The 12,054-nt window shown below is 51.6% G+C and overlaps 1 protein-coding gene across 3 annotated transcripts in view; it reads right to left on the reverse strand.

Moving 5' to 3' along the window:
• The window catches only part of ZDHHC14 (zDHHC palmitoyltransferase 14), a 180,549-nt gene that overhangs the window by 52,177 nt on the left and 116,318 nt on the right, over window positions 1-12,054 (reverse strand). The gene's annotated exons all lie outside the window — the stretch shown is intronic.

The following is a 12,054-nucleotide window of genomic DNA, read 5'->3' on the forward strand; positions in this document are numbered from 1 at the left end:
CCCAGGGGAGACTGAGGAAGGCAGACGGCGGCCACCGCATTCTTGTGCTACTCTTAGGAATTCTCTCTGCACCGTGGTGGGCAGCGTCACGGCGGGAGCAAAGGGGAGCCCCGCCCAGCACCCCTGTTTCAGTCGCTGGCGTGGAAAGCCTAGACTTCCAAGCTGTGAAGGAGACCTGCAGCCCTGCAGGTGGAATTTGTAATAATAATCAGACAAAAGGGCTCTGGCTTGGAGAGAATGTGTCATCTTTTAGACAATGCTCGGCCGACATTCCAAGCGCAGCAACGGAGACCTGAACCGGGAGAAATGACCAAACGAAAGACAAAGCATCAGGGCTCACCAGCAGGCAGAGCGGCCTCTTATCTGGTGCTTCCAAAATCCAGCCGACGTTTGAGACAGGAGTGTAACCAGGGCCCAGTCAGAGGTCCTGGCCTCACTGACGCCCGGACAGCCCAACTCTCCCTCCCAGGTGCGTCCTTGTACCTGAGCTAGTGCATAAGATTTACATCTTGTAAGATAACACGTGTCCCCCGGGGGCCCCTGTGAGGGTCATGGCTTTGGAGCAGCCCTTGACAAAACACACACACATTGGCAGTTCCACACTGACTGAGCACACATGGCGGTTCCACACTGACTGAGCACACACGGCGGTTCCACACTGTCTGAGCACACACACACACATTGGCGGTTCCACACTGTCTGAGCACACACGGCGGTTCCCCATTGTCTGAGCACACACGGCGGTTCCACACTGTCTGAGCACACACGGTGGTACCACACTGACTGAGCACACACGGCGGTTCCACACTGTCTGAGCACACACGGCGGTACCACACTGACTGAGCACACACGGCGGTTCCACACTGTCTGAGCACACACACACACGGCGGTTCCACACTGTCTGAGCACACACGGCGGTTCCACACTGTCTGAGCACACACGGCGGTTCCACACTGTCTGAGCACACACACACACACGGCGGTTCCACACTGTCTGAGCACACACGGCGGTTCCCCATTGTCTGAGCACACACGGCGGTTCCACACTGTCTGAGCACACACGGTGGTTCCACACTGACTGAGCACACACGGCGGTACCACACTGACTGAGCACACACGGCGGTACCACACTGACTGAGCACACACGGCGGTTCCACACTGTCTGAGCACACACGGCGGTTCCACACTGAGTGAGCACACACGGCGGTTTTACTTTGTCTGAGCACACACGCACAGTGGTTCCACACTGGGAATGACAACGGCTACACCTGGCTTTAGGGATCAGCTGTCCCCGACAGGAGGTGGAAGGAGTGTCTTACACATTCTTTGCAGGTACAGGGCATCCAAGGGCTTTGATAACCATGGGATACTGAACCCTCTCCCCCAGTTCAAGTGTGAGCCCTGGAACCTGTGGCAGGTGCTCAATGGCAGCTCCTCAGTTTTTCGCACTCAATGGTTTGCACAGGGGGGTTTGCTCGGCCATGATCTGTGACGCTGGTCCCCAAGGTGACGCTCCCCCAGATGAGCCCACACTAGGTCACTCGTCCAGGCATTGTTCTTAAGTTTCTCAAGGAATTTCCCACTTGGGCCACTGCCTCCGCATCTCAGAAAACAGACCACAGGAAGGCGATCCACACATTCCCCAACTAACCCCTTTGAGATGCATGAAATCTTGTGGTTGTTCAACCCTCCAGAGATGCTCAACTCTGCCTCCAGACGTGTGGAATACATAAAAGGTGAAGGATCTAAAGGGGAAACTGTGATTCTCAAAGTGTGGCCTCCAGCCGGCGTCATTAACAACTCCTGGGAACTGTCAGAAATTCAGGTGATGGGGCCCCACCCCGGACCTACTGACTCAGAGACTCTGGAGGTGGGCCCAGCAACCCAGCTCCTTCAGGTGGTTCTCTGCCCGCTCAAGCCGAGGACTGGTGGCCTCATCAAATGGCATGGAGTTTGACCCTAATAATTAACAGCACTAAAGAGTCTGGTTAGCCCTAGCTGGTTTGGCTCAGTGGATAGAGCGTCAGCCTGCGAAATGAAAGGTCTCAGGTTCGATTCTGATCAAGGGCACATGCCTGGGTTGTGGGCTCGATCCTCAGTGGGGGACTTGCAGGAGGCAGCCGATCCATGATTCTCTCTCATCATGGATGTTTCTATCTCTCCCTCTTTCTTCCTCTCTGAAATCAATAAAAAAAATATTTTTTAAAAAAGAGTCTGTTTAGGTATTTCAGATGACTCCACTGTTTATACCCTCACAATTACACTGACAGAAATCCAAAGAAGAACCTGTTAAGACGAAATTCCCCATTATCACAGTGCCTCGTGCTCAGTGAGCACCCAATAAATACACCGTCAGTGAGCGAGGGGGTGAATGAATGTTATGAAGTTCTCCTTCAAACCCCACCTCAAAAAAAAAAAAAAAGAAGATGAAGTTAAAAACCATTCACCCCAGCTTTTCTTTCAAATAACCCAAAACAAGATAAACTGTTTCAATAACTCTGAGAGACTCCAGTAACTATTTAGGTCCAATTTCTTGTCCTCTAAGTCTGTGCTGCCCAGCATGGCAGCCACCAGTCCTGTTTGGCTACTGGGCACCGGAAGGTGGCTGGTCGGGATTAACGTGTGCCGGAGGGTGAAATACTCAGGACAAGGCAGTACCAACATAAAGAAGGTAAAAGATCTTTTTAGTATTTTTTTATACTGAATACCTATTGAAATAATATTTTGGATATACCAGATTAAAATATATTATAAAGTTAATTTCACCTGTTCCTTTCCACTTTTAAATGGTCGCTGCTGGGAAATTTACAATCGCACGTGGAGCTGGCACTGTTTCTATTGGACGTGCTGATCAGCACATCCCGGGGGTGACTTTTATTTAGTGAGGCCCCTGGAGGTTCCATCCTATTGATTTCCATTGGGTGTCAGGAGCAAGCCCCCATCCTTAAAGGAAAAGAGATTTTTAAAGTGCACTCTCCATATTTTTTAAAATATATTTTTATTGATTTCAGAGAGGAAGGGAGAGGGAGAGACAGAAACATCAATGAGAGAGAATCACTGATCGGCTGCTTCCTGCACGTCCCCTATTGGGAATCGAGCCCGCAACCCGGGCACGTGCCCTTGACCGGAATCGAACCTGGGACCCCTCAGTCCAAAAGCCGATGCTCCATCCACTGAGCAACCCGGCCAGGGCACTCTCCAAATTTTGGTGGCATTTACCCACTTGGAGTTCTGTTTTCTGGAAGGTGTTAATCTACAGTTTCCAAACAAACAGTCCTCACTTCTATCACCTATGTAAGCCACACCTTTTCCTCCAGGAGCCTCAGAAGTACATCTGGGTCCATGACAAATATGAGGAGTTTTTTCCTCACTCTCCATGGTGGCAAGAAGAGCCTCACTGAGGACCCCGCCATGCTCCCCGCGGGCAGCCCTACGCCTCCCCTGCCCTCTCTCACATGTGCCTTCCAGGCTCTGCGCTGGCCACAGCTGGGCCCCACTGCCCATGTCCACTCTGGGGACACAGCCGATACCCTCGACTGGTGTCCGTAGGCAACGGTCTGAGCCTCAGATCTTATCTACGAGAAACACAAAGTAGCACTGCTCTGTCTCCCACAACTCAGACCGTGTTCCGGGGCACAGAAGGGAAGGGAGGTATAGCCCCCCAAACTGGCCATCAATCCCCCTCTATAGCACTCAATGCTAAAAGGGAGGAGAGATTCACTCAGAAGGCAGACCATGAGTCGGTCCCATTGTAACGACGTGTCAGAGGGTGACGACTGCGGCAGAATTTCATAAATACCCCAAAGCGCCATCTCAACACAGTGCCATGTTCGCAGAGGATGCGAGCACGTAACTGACAGGGGCACTGCTTCCTGGTCTGTAAAATAAAATAAAATAAAATAAAATAAAATAAAATAAAATAAAATAAATAAAATAAAATAATAAAATAACTAAACTAAAATAAAATAAAGATGCTCTTCCTAGGAAGCCTCAGTGGACCACCACCTATTGCTCCTCTGACCCTCTGACTGCTCCTCTAGCTCCTGTCTGCTGCTCAGCGTGGCCGGGCTCCCCTCCCCGCACCTGCTCAGCCGCCCCTGCTTCTCCCGGGTCCCTCTCCCTCCTCCTCAGAGTCCCTTGTTTCCTTTTGTTCCTGAGCTGCCTTTCCCACGACGCTACCCTCCTAAGAAGAAAACGCCTCCCACTTCCAGGCCCCAAGAGCGGCCCATTCTGCGGATTAGCCTTCTCCGGGGATTTCTCTCCAGAAAAGCCATTCTGGCCTCCCTCCTCCTCACACCCGCGCCCTCTCCAGCTCTCAGCCCAACCCGCCCTGCCTATTCCTGATGAAGGGCCTTATCTTTGACTTCCCTCTCACCTTCCTGGTGGACTGACTCACTCCTTCACTCAAAAGAGCTATTGTTTCACCCTCTTGCTTTACCTCCAAACTTACCAGTTAAATAATGACAGCAATATTCCCGTGAGTTGTTTAAATCTCACTTACTCTGCAGCACATACAGTTTACTTGTTGAATTTACATGGGTGTGCATGGAGCTCTGCGTTCTAAAATTATTAACAGAATATATCTTTCCTTCCGCTTAAGTAGCTGAACAGGCTAACGAACCTCCTAAAGTATTCAGGTTCCTGGACTTCCATGGCCAAGCGAAGGAGGGAGAAGGATTTCTTTCTAGAATCGGAATGACAATGCTGGAATGGACCTGTGCACTCAGTGGGTGTACTGTCCATACAGTGAAATCAAGGCCCAGCGAAGGTAAAGCTTCCCCCAAGGTCATACAGCAAGTGGAAGAGCCCCTGCCCATAGCCACAGTTTACTTCTAATAAAAACATAGGGACTTTGAAATCGGTAAAGCACTATCTAAAGAAAAGGGGTTTATTGACATAGTTATTATTAACAATAAATAATAATGATAACAACAAGTCAGTATGGCTCAGTGGTTGAGCGTTGACCTATATGAACCAGGAGGTCACAGTTTGATTCCTGGGCAGGGCACATGCCCAGGTTGGCTCAGTCCCTGGTGTTTGGTGTTGCAGGAAGAAGCCAATCAATGATTCTCTCTCATCACTGATGTTTCTATCTCTCTCTCCCTCCCTCTCCCTTCTTGAGTTCAATAAAAAATATATTAAAAAAAAAAGAGTAAGATACCACTTACAGGCACTGCAGGGAGGTTGTTCCACTGAGTGAGTCAGTCTGGGGTTAAAATATGACTTGAGAGCTTAAGAGGAGGGAAGCAGACGCTGACTGTGGGAGAGGAAGTTGCAGGTCGGGTCATGGTCACGGTCACCGTCACCACTGAGAGGTGGGAAGGCATCAAGGCCGGGCTTCTCAGCTTTCAGGAACCACCGCTGTCTTGTTTGAAAGTCGGCTTCTGGTTCAGCTGGTGGGCGGGGCTGAGGGTCTGCGGTTCTCATAGGCTCCCAGGTGTGTTGCTGTGGCTCTTTCACGGACCTCGGACCTTGCTTTGAGTGACAAGGATTTAGGGGTTAGGTTTCAGAGGCAAAAAAGTCCAAGGAGAGGCACAGGACCTGGACGTGGAGTAGGGGCCCCAGGGCCAAGTGCAGGGGCTGTCACCGAGTAGCCCTGTGCAGGCACAGGTGGATGTGTACCTGCCTCCCCCTGAGCCTCGGGTGCAGGTCTGTGAACTGAAGGGCGTGTCCAGGATGCTGGCCAGATTGCTGCAATGTCCTGGGACTCGGAGCACTGCAGCGGCCGGCACACCTGGAGGCAGGAAGCCCTTTTAGTAGCTGGGGGGGGGGGGGGGGGGGTCTCTGCGTCGGCAGCTGTCTCAGTGCCCTGGTGGGTAGGGTGGCCTTTGATCTCCAGTCACATGCTCCAGACCACCTGTGGCATATTCTTGAACCACATGGTCCCAATTTTTCCACCCTTTTCATGCCATTTGATCTCTCGCTTCCCATGCTCCCTCGCGGCTGACCTTTTCCTCACCCTTGTTATTCATCATCCTTCCCCTTCCATGGCCTGGGGTACAGAACTGATTATAATTACAGTGCGTTTCCTTTCTTTTTAAGCAAAGCATGTCAACGCTGTTCTAGGCCATCATTTTGCTGATTGAACACAAACTTGTTAAAGAATGTGACACTGGTGCTGAGAGTGAGAGAGAGAGATTCCCCTTATCTGAAATGAAGTAAGACCATTGCTTTTAGGGAGGAGTTCACCAATGCTAAAAGGTTCCAATCTTTTCTATAGAATTGTGCATGCGTACACATAGGTAAGTCACACCTTCAGCTATGTTAGGAGAGACACCCAGCAGATTCAGGATGGGAGGTACGGGAGCCACTAAAACACTTTTGTGGATTTAGGAACTTAGATTCCTAAGCTCAGAGCAGCATGAGCTCGAAAGTGTGATCTCATCAAGTTAAAGAGCCCCCTGACCTAAGTCTCTTTCCCTGTGAGAAGGAGCGACGCAGCACGTGCCACCCACGGAGCTACCTGGCGGCTGTGAGGATGACGCTGTAAGGGCATCCGTCATGAGAAGGGAGGCGTGTGGGCGGTTGTCTATGTCATTCTAATTCTCCACTCCGACCAGCACAGGCCCCATCCCAACCTCACAAACAAGTGTGTACGCTCAAATCAGAAACCGGCTTTGGTTCCCACACCAGGGACGCTCCCACACATTTGCGTTTTATTGGAAGAAGAAGTCATATAGGCCCCAATGGACTTTCCGGGTGAAAATGCCCATCCTTCCAAACCCTTTGGAAACACAAAATCTCCAGCGCCTTCCCTCCCTCAGAAGTAAACCCTTCACAACCTTGTGGTATCTCCCCGAACACCCTAATTTGATGGTGACATCTGGTTCCCAGCTCTCCCGGCTGGGATTTGTTTTTAAAGGGACAGTGAGGCATTCTGACTTTCGGAGCCACCACCCTGCATTTGTGTGGGAGGATCGCGGCCGCCCCTTCCCTGGCATCCGTGCACACTACACAATGCTAGCAATTTCCCACAAATAGGGAAGCTACTGGTTTTTATTCCTAGAATGCCAGTTTCTTCAAAAGCCTTGGTCTCTTCCAGAAGGTATTTCGGACACGGTAGGACGCCCGCTGCCCACTTTCCTTAGCTCCCTCACAAGCATCTTGGGGAACTTGATGCCGGGGACGATTCCGACATCACTGGAGAGGGCCCCTCTATCTTCAGGCGGCGCCAAGAGGCGCACCCGGTGGTCTGTAGCTTCCCTGTACTGCTTCCTTCTCTGCCCACGGGGGCCCAGGATTTGAGAACCAGGCCCTCCAGCCTCCGTGGATGTGATGGGAGAGGCCGTGGATGGGACCGGAGAGTTGAGGGCTGGATGATGGAGACAGACTATAACTCGGGAAGTGCCACCTGCCCCTCAGGGCCTGGCTCCCCAAGGCAACGAGATGGTGGGCAGTGCCGTGCTGTGGTTCAGGGCACAGACCTGCACGAAACCCCCAGCCCTGGCCAGTGACCGGTGGGAAGTCACCTTTCCTCCTGAGCACCGCTTTCTCCTCAATGCAGTGTGGACATCTGGTGTGCAGTACGCACAGGGCTCGCAAAGCGTGTGGAAGACTTAACCACAGAGCGTTTACGGCGACAGCACCAACGAGCAGAGGTCGTGAGTGTTGGATGAGATCGTCATGGGAAGAGCTTACATGATGCCCGGCTGCCCGGCACGGGAGAAGCACTAGATGAGAACTAGCTACTAATATTATTCTACCTGTTCATCATGGACCAATAAACCACTGCTTTACAGGACAAGCACAGGGAATGTTTCATTTTAAGCATTTAAGCAGGTAAATGCTGAAGCTGGTGCCTGGAAGGGGCTGTCCCAAAGCTAATGAAACAGCGTCACAGTAAGTCTGGGAAGAACGGGGCGCAGAGAGCAGGGGAGGAGGGGAGGCGGCGGACTCTGAACAGTGCGCGGGGCCTGCCTCGCAGAATGGTCACGAGACGCCGAAGCGACCACCGCCAACGAGAAGTCCACAGAGGATAAGCTGTGGGCACCTGGAGGTGAGTTGGGGGATGCAAATAAGAATTGGGGGCAACGGTCAGAAAATGTCACCTTCTGAAAAGAAAACTGGCAAAAGTCAAATTAACCACCTATGCTGCCTGCTGCCTTCTTTCACCTTTTTTTTTTTTTAGCATATTCAGAAGTGTGGACATCTAGTGTGCAGTACGCACAGTGCTCGCAAAGCGTGTGAAAGACTTACCCACAGATCAACCACAGACAGCAGAATAATCACAAGGCAAAAGTAAGAAACCATAAAAATTTAAAGCAACTTGATGGTGAATGCTACCAGTAGGAATAACTAACAAAAAAAGAAATCAATAATGGCTTGAAAAATGTACATGGTAAAAAATTAAATCACCAGGAAAATTTGACTTAGTGGATATAACAGTTCTATAAGAAAATTCATATTGCAATGTTCATGATATAAAAAACCGGTTATAAATTTTATGTAGAGAAAGAAATTACTCCGATAAAAATAATTTTAGTAAAATAAAAATGTACGTGGGGAAAATTGGAAATAGTTTAGCCTTGCAATAGAGAAAATTGACTGTGTTAGGCATCATAGTGTTCTCAGGAAGTATTTTCTTCAACAGAAACCCGTCAGTGCTGTTGAAATTGCAATTATAATGTTTCTACTGTGAAACCCAGAATGAAGAGTCTTTGCGGGGGAAGTCGAGCAGGTGGAATGGGTGGTGACACCATCCTGTCCCCATGGAACTCCGCCCAGGCACCGGGCTCTCTGGGCCCGAGCAGACCCACCGGGCTGCGGGCTGCGGGCTGCGGGCTGCGAGCAGGGCCTGCGCTTCCCCAGCACCCAGAGCCGGGCCACCTTCCCAACCCTCTCCTCCTGGGAGGCCCCTCTGAGGGCTAATTTAGGAGTCAGTGCGAGATACACTTTGGTCTTAGAAACAGTGATTGGCTCTGTGCACTACAAGAACACATTTTGTATGAGAATTTGACCAAAAGAGTGGGGTGGGAGGATGAGAGAGGGAGACCGAAGAGGAGGAAAAGAGAAGGAGGAGGGGGAGGAGGGGGGAGGCTGGAGGAGGAGGGGGCGAGGGGGAGGAGTAAGAGGGAGGGTTGGAGGAAGAGAGGGACAAAAAGAGAGAGAGAGGGAAAGAGATGGAGAAAGACAGAGACACAGAGGAGGGAGGGACGGACGAACAGACGGACGCGCGCGCACACACACACACACACACACACACACACACACACACCCCTTCGCGCTGTGTCTGCGGAGTGGTTTCGGGCCAGGGAGCAGAAGTGCCCAGTGGACAGTTGTTCAGACTCTGCCCCAGCACAGGCGGCGTTTTAAAGCCCACCCGGCTTCCCTGGGTCCGATTCCTCCACCAAGCAGGATCGCTTCTTGGTGTCAGGGTTACCTGTCACAGGAGCGTTTCCTAAGGAACCAGCCTTGCTTTGGGAGCCCCACCGCCGGACGAGGTCCCATTTCAGCCGCGGCTGACTTCCGGGCTTTCGTTCCTTAGGAGTGTCGGGGGCCGGGAAAGACGGTGCCGGGTGCACGGGGACGTGAGCAGAGGGAGGCCGGCCGCTCTGCTGCCTGGAGAGGTCTGTCCCGAATGGAACGAAATGCTCCGACCCCAAACCAGGCGCTGGGGGTCTGGCTGTGCGGGTGAACTAGAGAAATGGAGTTTGTTTCCGAGCAGGACTCCAGTGACCCGGCCAGACCTCCCCGGGCCCCGGCTGCCCGTCTTCGCTGTCTATGTGGTGGCAATGTCAGTTTCCGGGAAAGTTCTTTCAGAAGAATACTGCGTAAGGCGATTCAAGAGACTTGTCAAGGCAGACACACAGCCTCCTCCTCGCCAGGAAGCTGAAGATGGGAGGTTCAGATCCTCGGCAACCCTTTAACAAGTTACCCAGAGGGCTGGCCTCAAGCTATGATGGGCTATTATGGGCTTCTGTAAGTAGAGGTATACTACAAATAATTAGAATTAATAACCCTAATAATGAAAAGTTTCTAAGCCTCATTTTTCATGTTTTTAGTTAGATAGCACAAAATAAATGTGCTCAGATTTCATTGAACCATAATGTTATTTTCCATAGTCGTGAAACACATGGGAGGACTCGATATGAAGTATCAGACCCCACGACCAGCGCTGCCACTCATTCCTATCACATTGCGGGTCGGTTTTAGGAGAATCTGTGTTTGTGGAAGGTGAAGAGAGAACTGGGTGGGGAAAGAGGATCATTTTTCTTAGAAAAGTACTACCATTCTCTGAGCTAACCTGACAAGAACCTACAGAATGCGTGTCATTGCCCCCATATGCGGATGAGAACAGGAGGGCTGGCATTCAGAAGGTGTAGACAGCCTGGGGTCACACATCTCCGAGGGTGAGCCCATCTGCCTCCTCTCTCCTTCCTTTTCATCGCTGGCGGATGACTGTGTTATGACTTACACACCGTCATCGTGGGGTTATGATGGTGTATATCCATTACAAACGTGTAGTAGAATGCTTTTAGTAAACCTATTCGCTTGCACAACCATCACTGCAATCTAATTTCAGATGATTTTCATTACTCCAAACAGTCCTGGCATGTCTGTGTGCATCAACCCTCATTCCTCCACGCCCCCCCACCCCCACCCCCGCACAACCATCACCAACCTGCTTTCTCTCTCTAAATATTTGCCCTATCTGGACATTTCATGTAAACAGAATCATATAAACACAACACAGCCTTCTGATTGGGCCTCTTTCACTTCACATAACGTTTTAAGGTTCACCCGTGTTGTAGGTACGTGCTCATGTGATGTGGTGCAGACGATGGTTCCTACAGGCTAGTCCTGTTCCCTGGGGGACACTGGGCCTGAGCCCCTCTCCCCTCTGACATGTCAACCTGGGAAGAATGAGGGCTGAGACTAGGAAACCTGGGTTCGAGGCTCTGGCTCGGCCACTTTCTCCCATTTAACTTCTCCCCCACAAACGTGCTTGGAAGTGATCAAGTTCAATGAAAGCCTTTATAAATTATTGATGTGCTATAAATGCAAAGACTTAAAGCATGAATTATTTGAAATCCCAGATGCAATGACTAAGAAAGAGATGTATCTGTCCCCAGCAGAAGAAAGGGGTTTTCCTCCCCCTCCTCCCTGCCTCAGGACACAGGAAGGCTGCTCCCCACCTGACGACTCCCCACGCACTCCCACTATGGGCTCCCTGACTGCTCTCCTCCCGGGGACAGAGACGAGGGATGGAGGCGGGAGCTCAGAGAAGGGCACAGCGTGCCTCAGTGCCGGGGATGGCAGACCAGAGCAGGCGCTATCTACTGAGGCCCAGACCTGGATCCCATTTCCCTGTGGCGATGGGGATCTCTCAGCCGAGTGAGGCTGGGCCAGACGCCCGGGTGTCGGGGCGGGGGGGGGGGGGGGGCGGGAGGGACAGAGAGAGGACGTCTGCCATGGTTTCTCAAGCGTCACCTAACATTCTTAGAGCCCCCACTGCCCTCTGCCACTCCTGCCCCCCAAAGCTACAAGCTCACAAATGCACACTCCAAGAAAAGGCTCCCATCTAACAGAAAAAAGGACTTTAAAGGTTGGTTGTGCGAGGGATTGGGATTCGTTTCAATAGCTTTCAAGTGGATTGCGGTAAAGTTTTCATCACAGGATTTCATTATCTAAGGAAGACTAAAGCTGTTCACCTCAATACACAGATCACAGATACGTCTCTGTGTTATCTCTTCATGTAAGAAAGAGATTCTGGGCCCCGGCCGGAGAAATGAGCCAGCAGCTTCAGGTTTAGTCTACAGTTTAGTCTCAGTTTCCAGGTTCCTACGACGGGACCAGAGTTAGGCTACGACGATCACAAAGAACGGAGCACAGACCGCAGGCCTCCAGGACTGCGCGGACACCCGGGTTTCCTGGGGACAGCAGGGAACGGCGCTCAGTGGCGATGCTGGGTGAGTGGCACCACCGGCCGCCGCAGGGCAGGGGCACCCGCCCGGTCTTACCTCTGGCCACCTTCCATCCCACCTACTCAGGTCCTCCTGTGGACAGAGTGCGTGAAGGCTTCGGGGACTCCGCCGCAGCGCCTCGTCCCCGTCAG

Source organism: Cnephaeus nilssonii, assembly GCF_951640355.1.
Source record: "Cnephaeus nilssonii genome assembly, chromosome: 9".
Lineage (NCBI taxonomy): Eukaryota > Metazoa > Chordata > Mammalia > Chiroptera > Vespertilionidae > Cnephaeus > Cnephaeus nilssonii.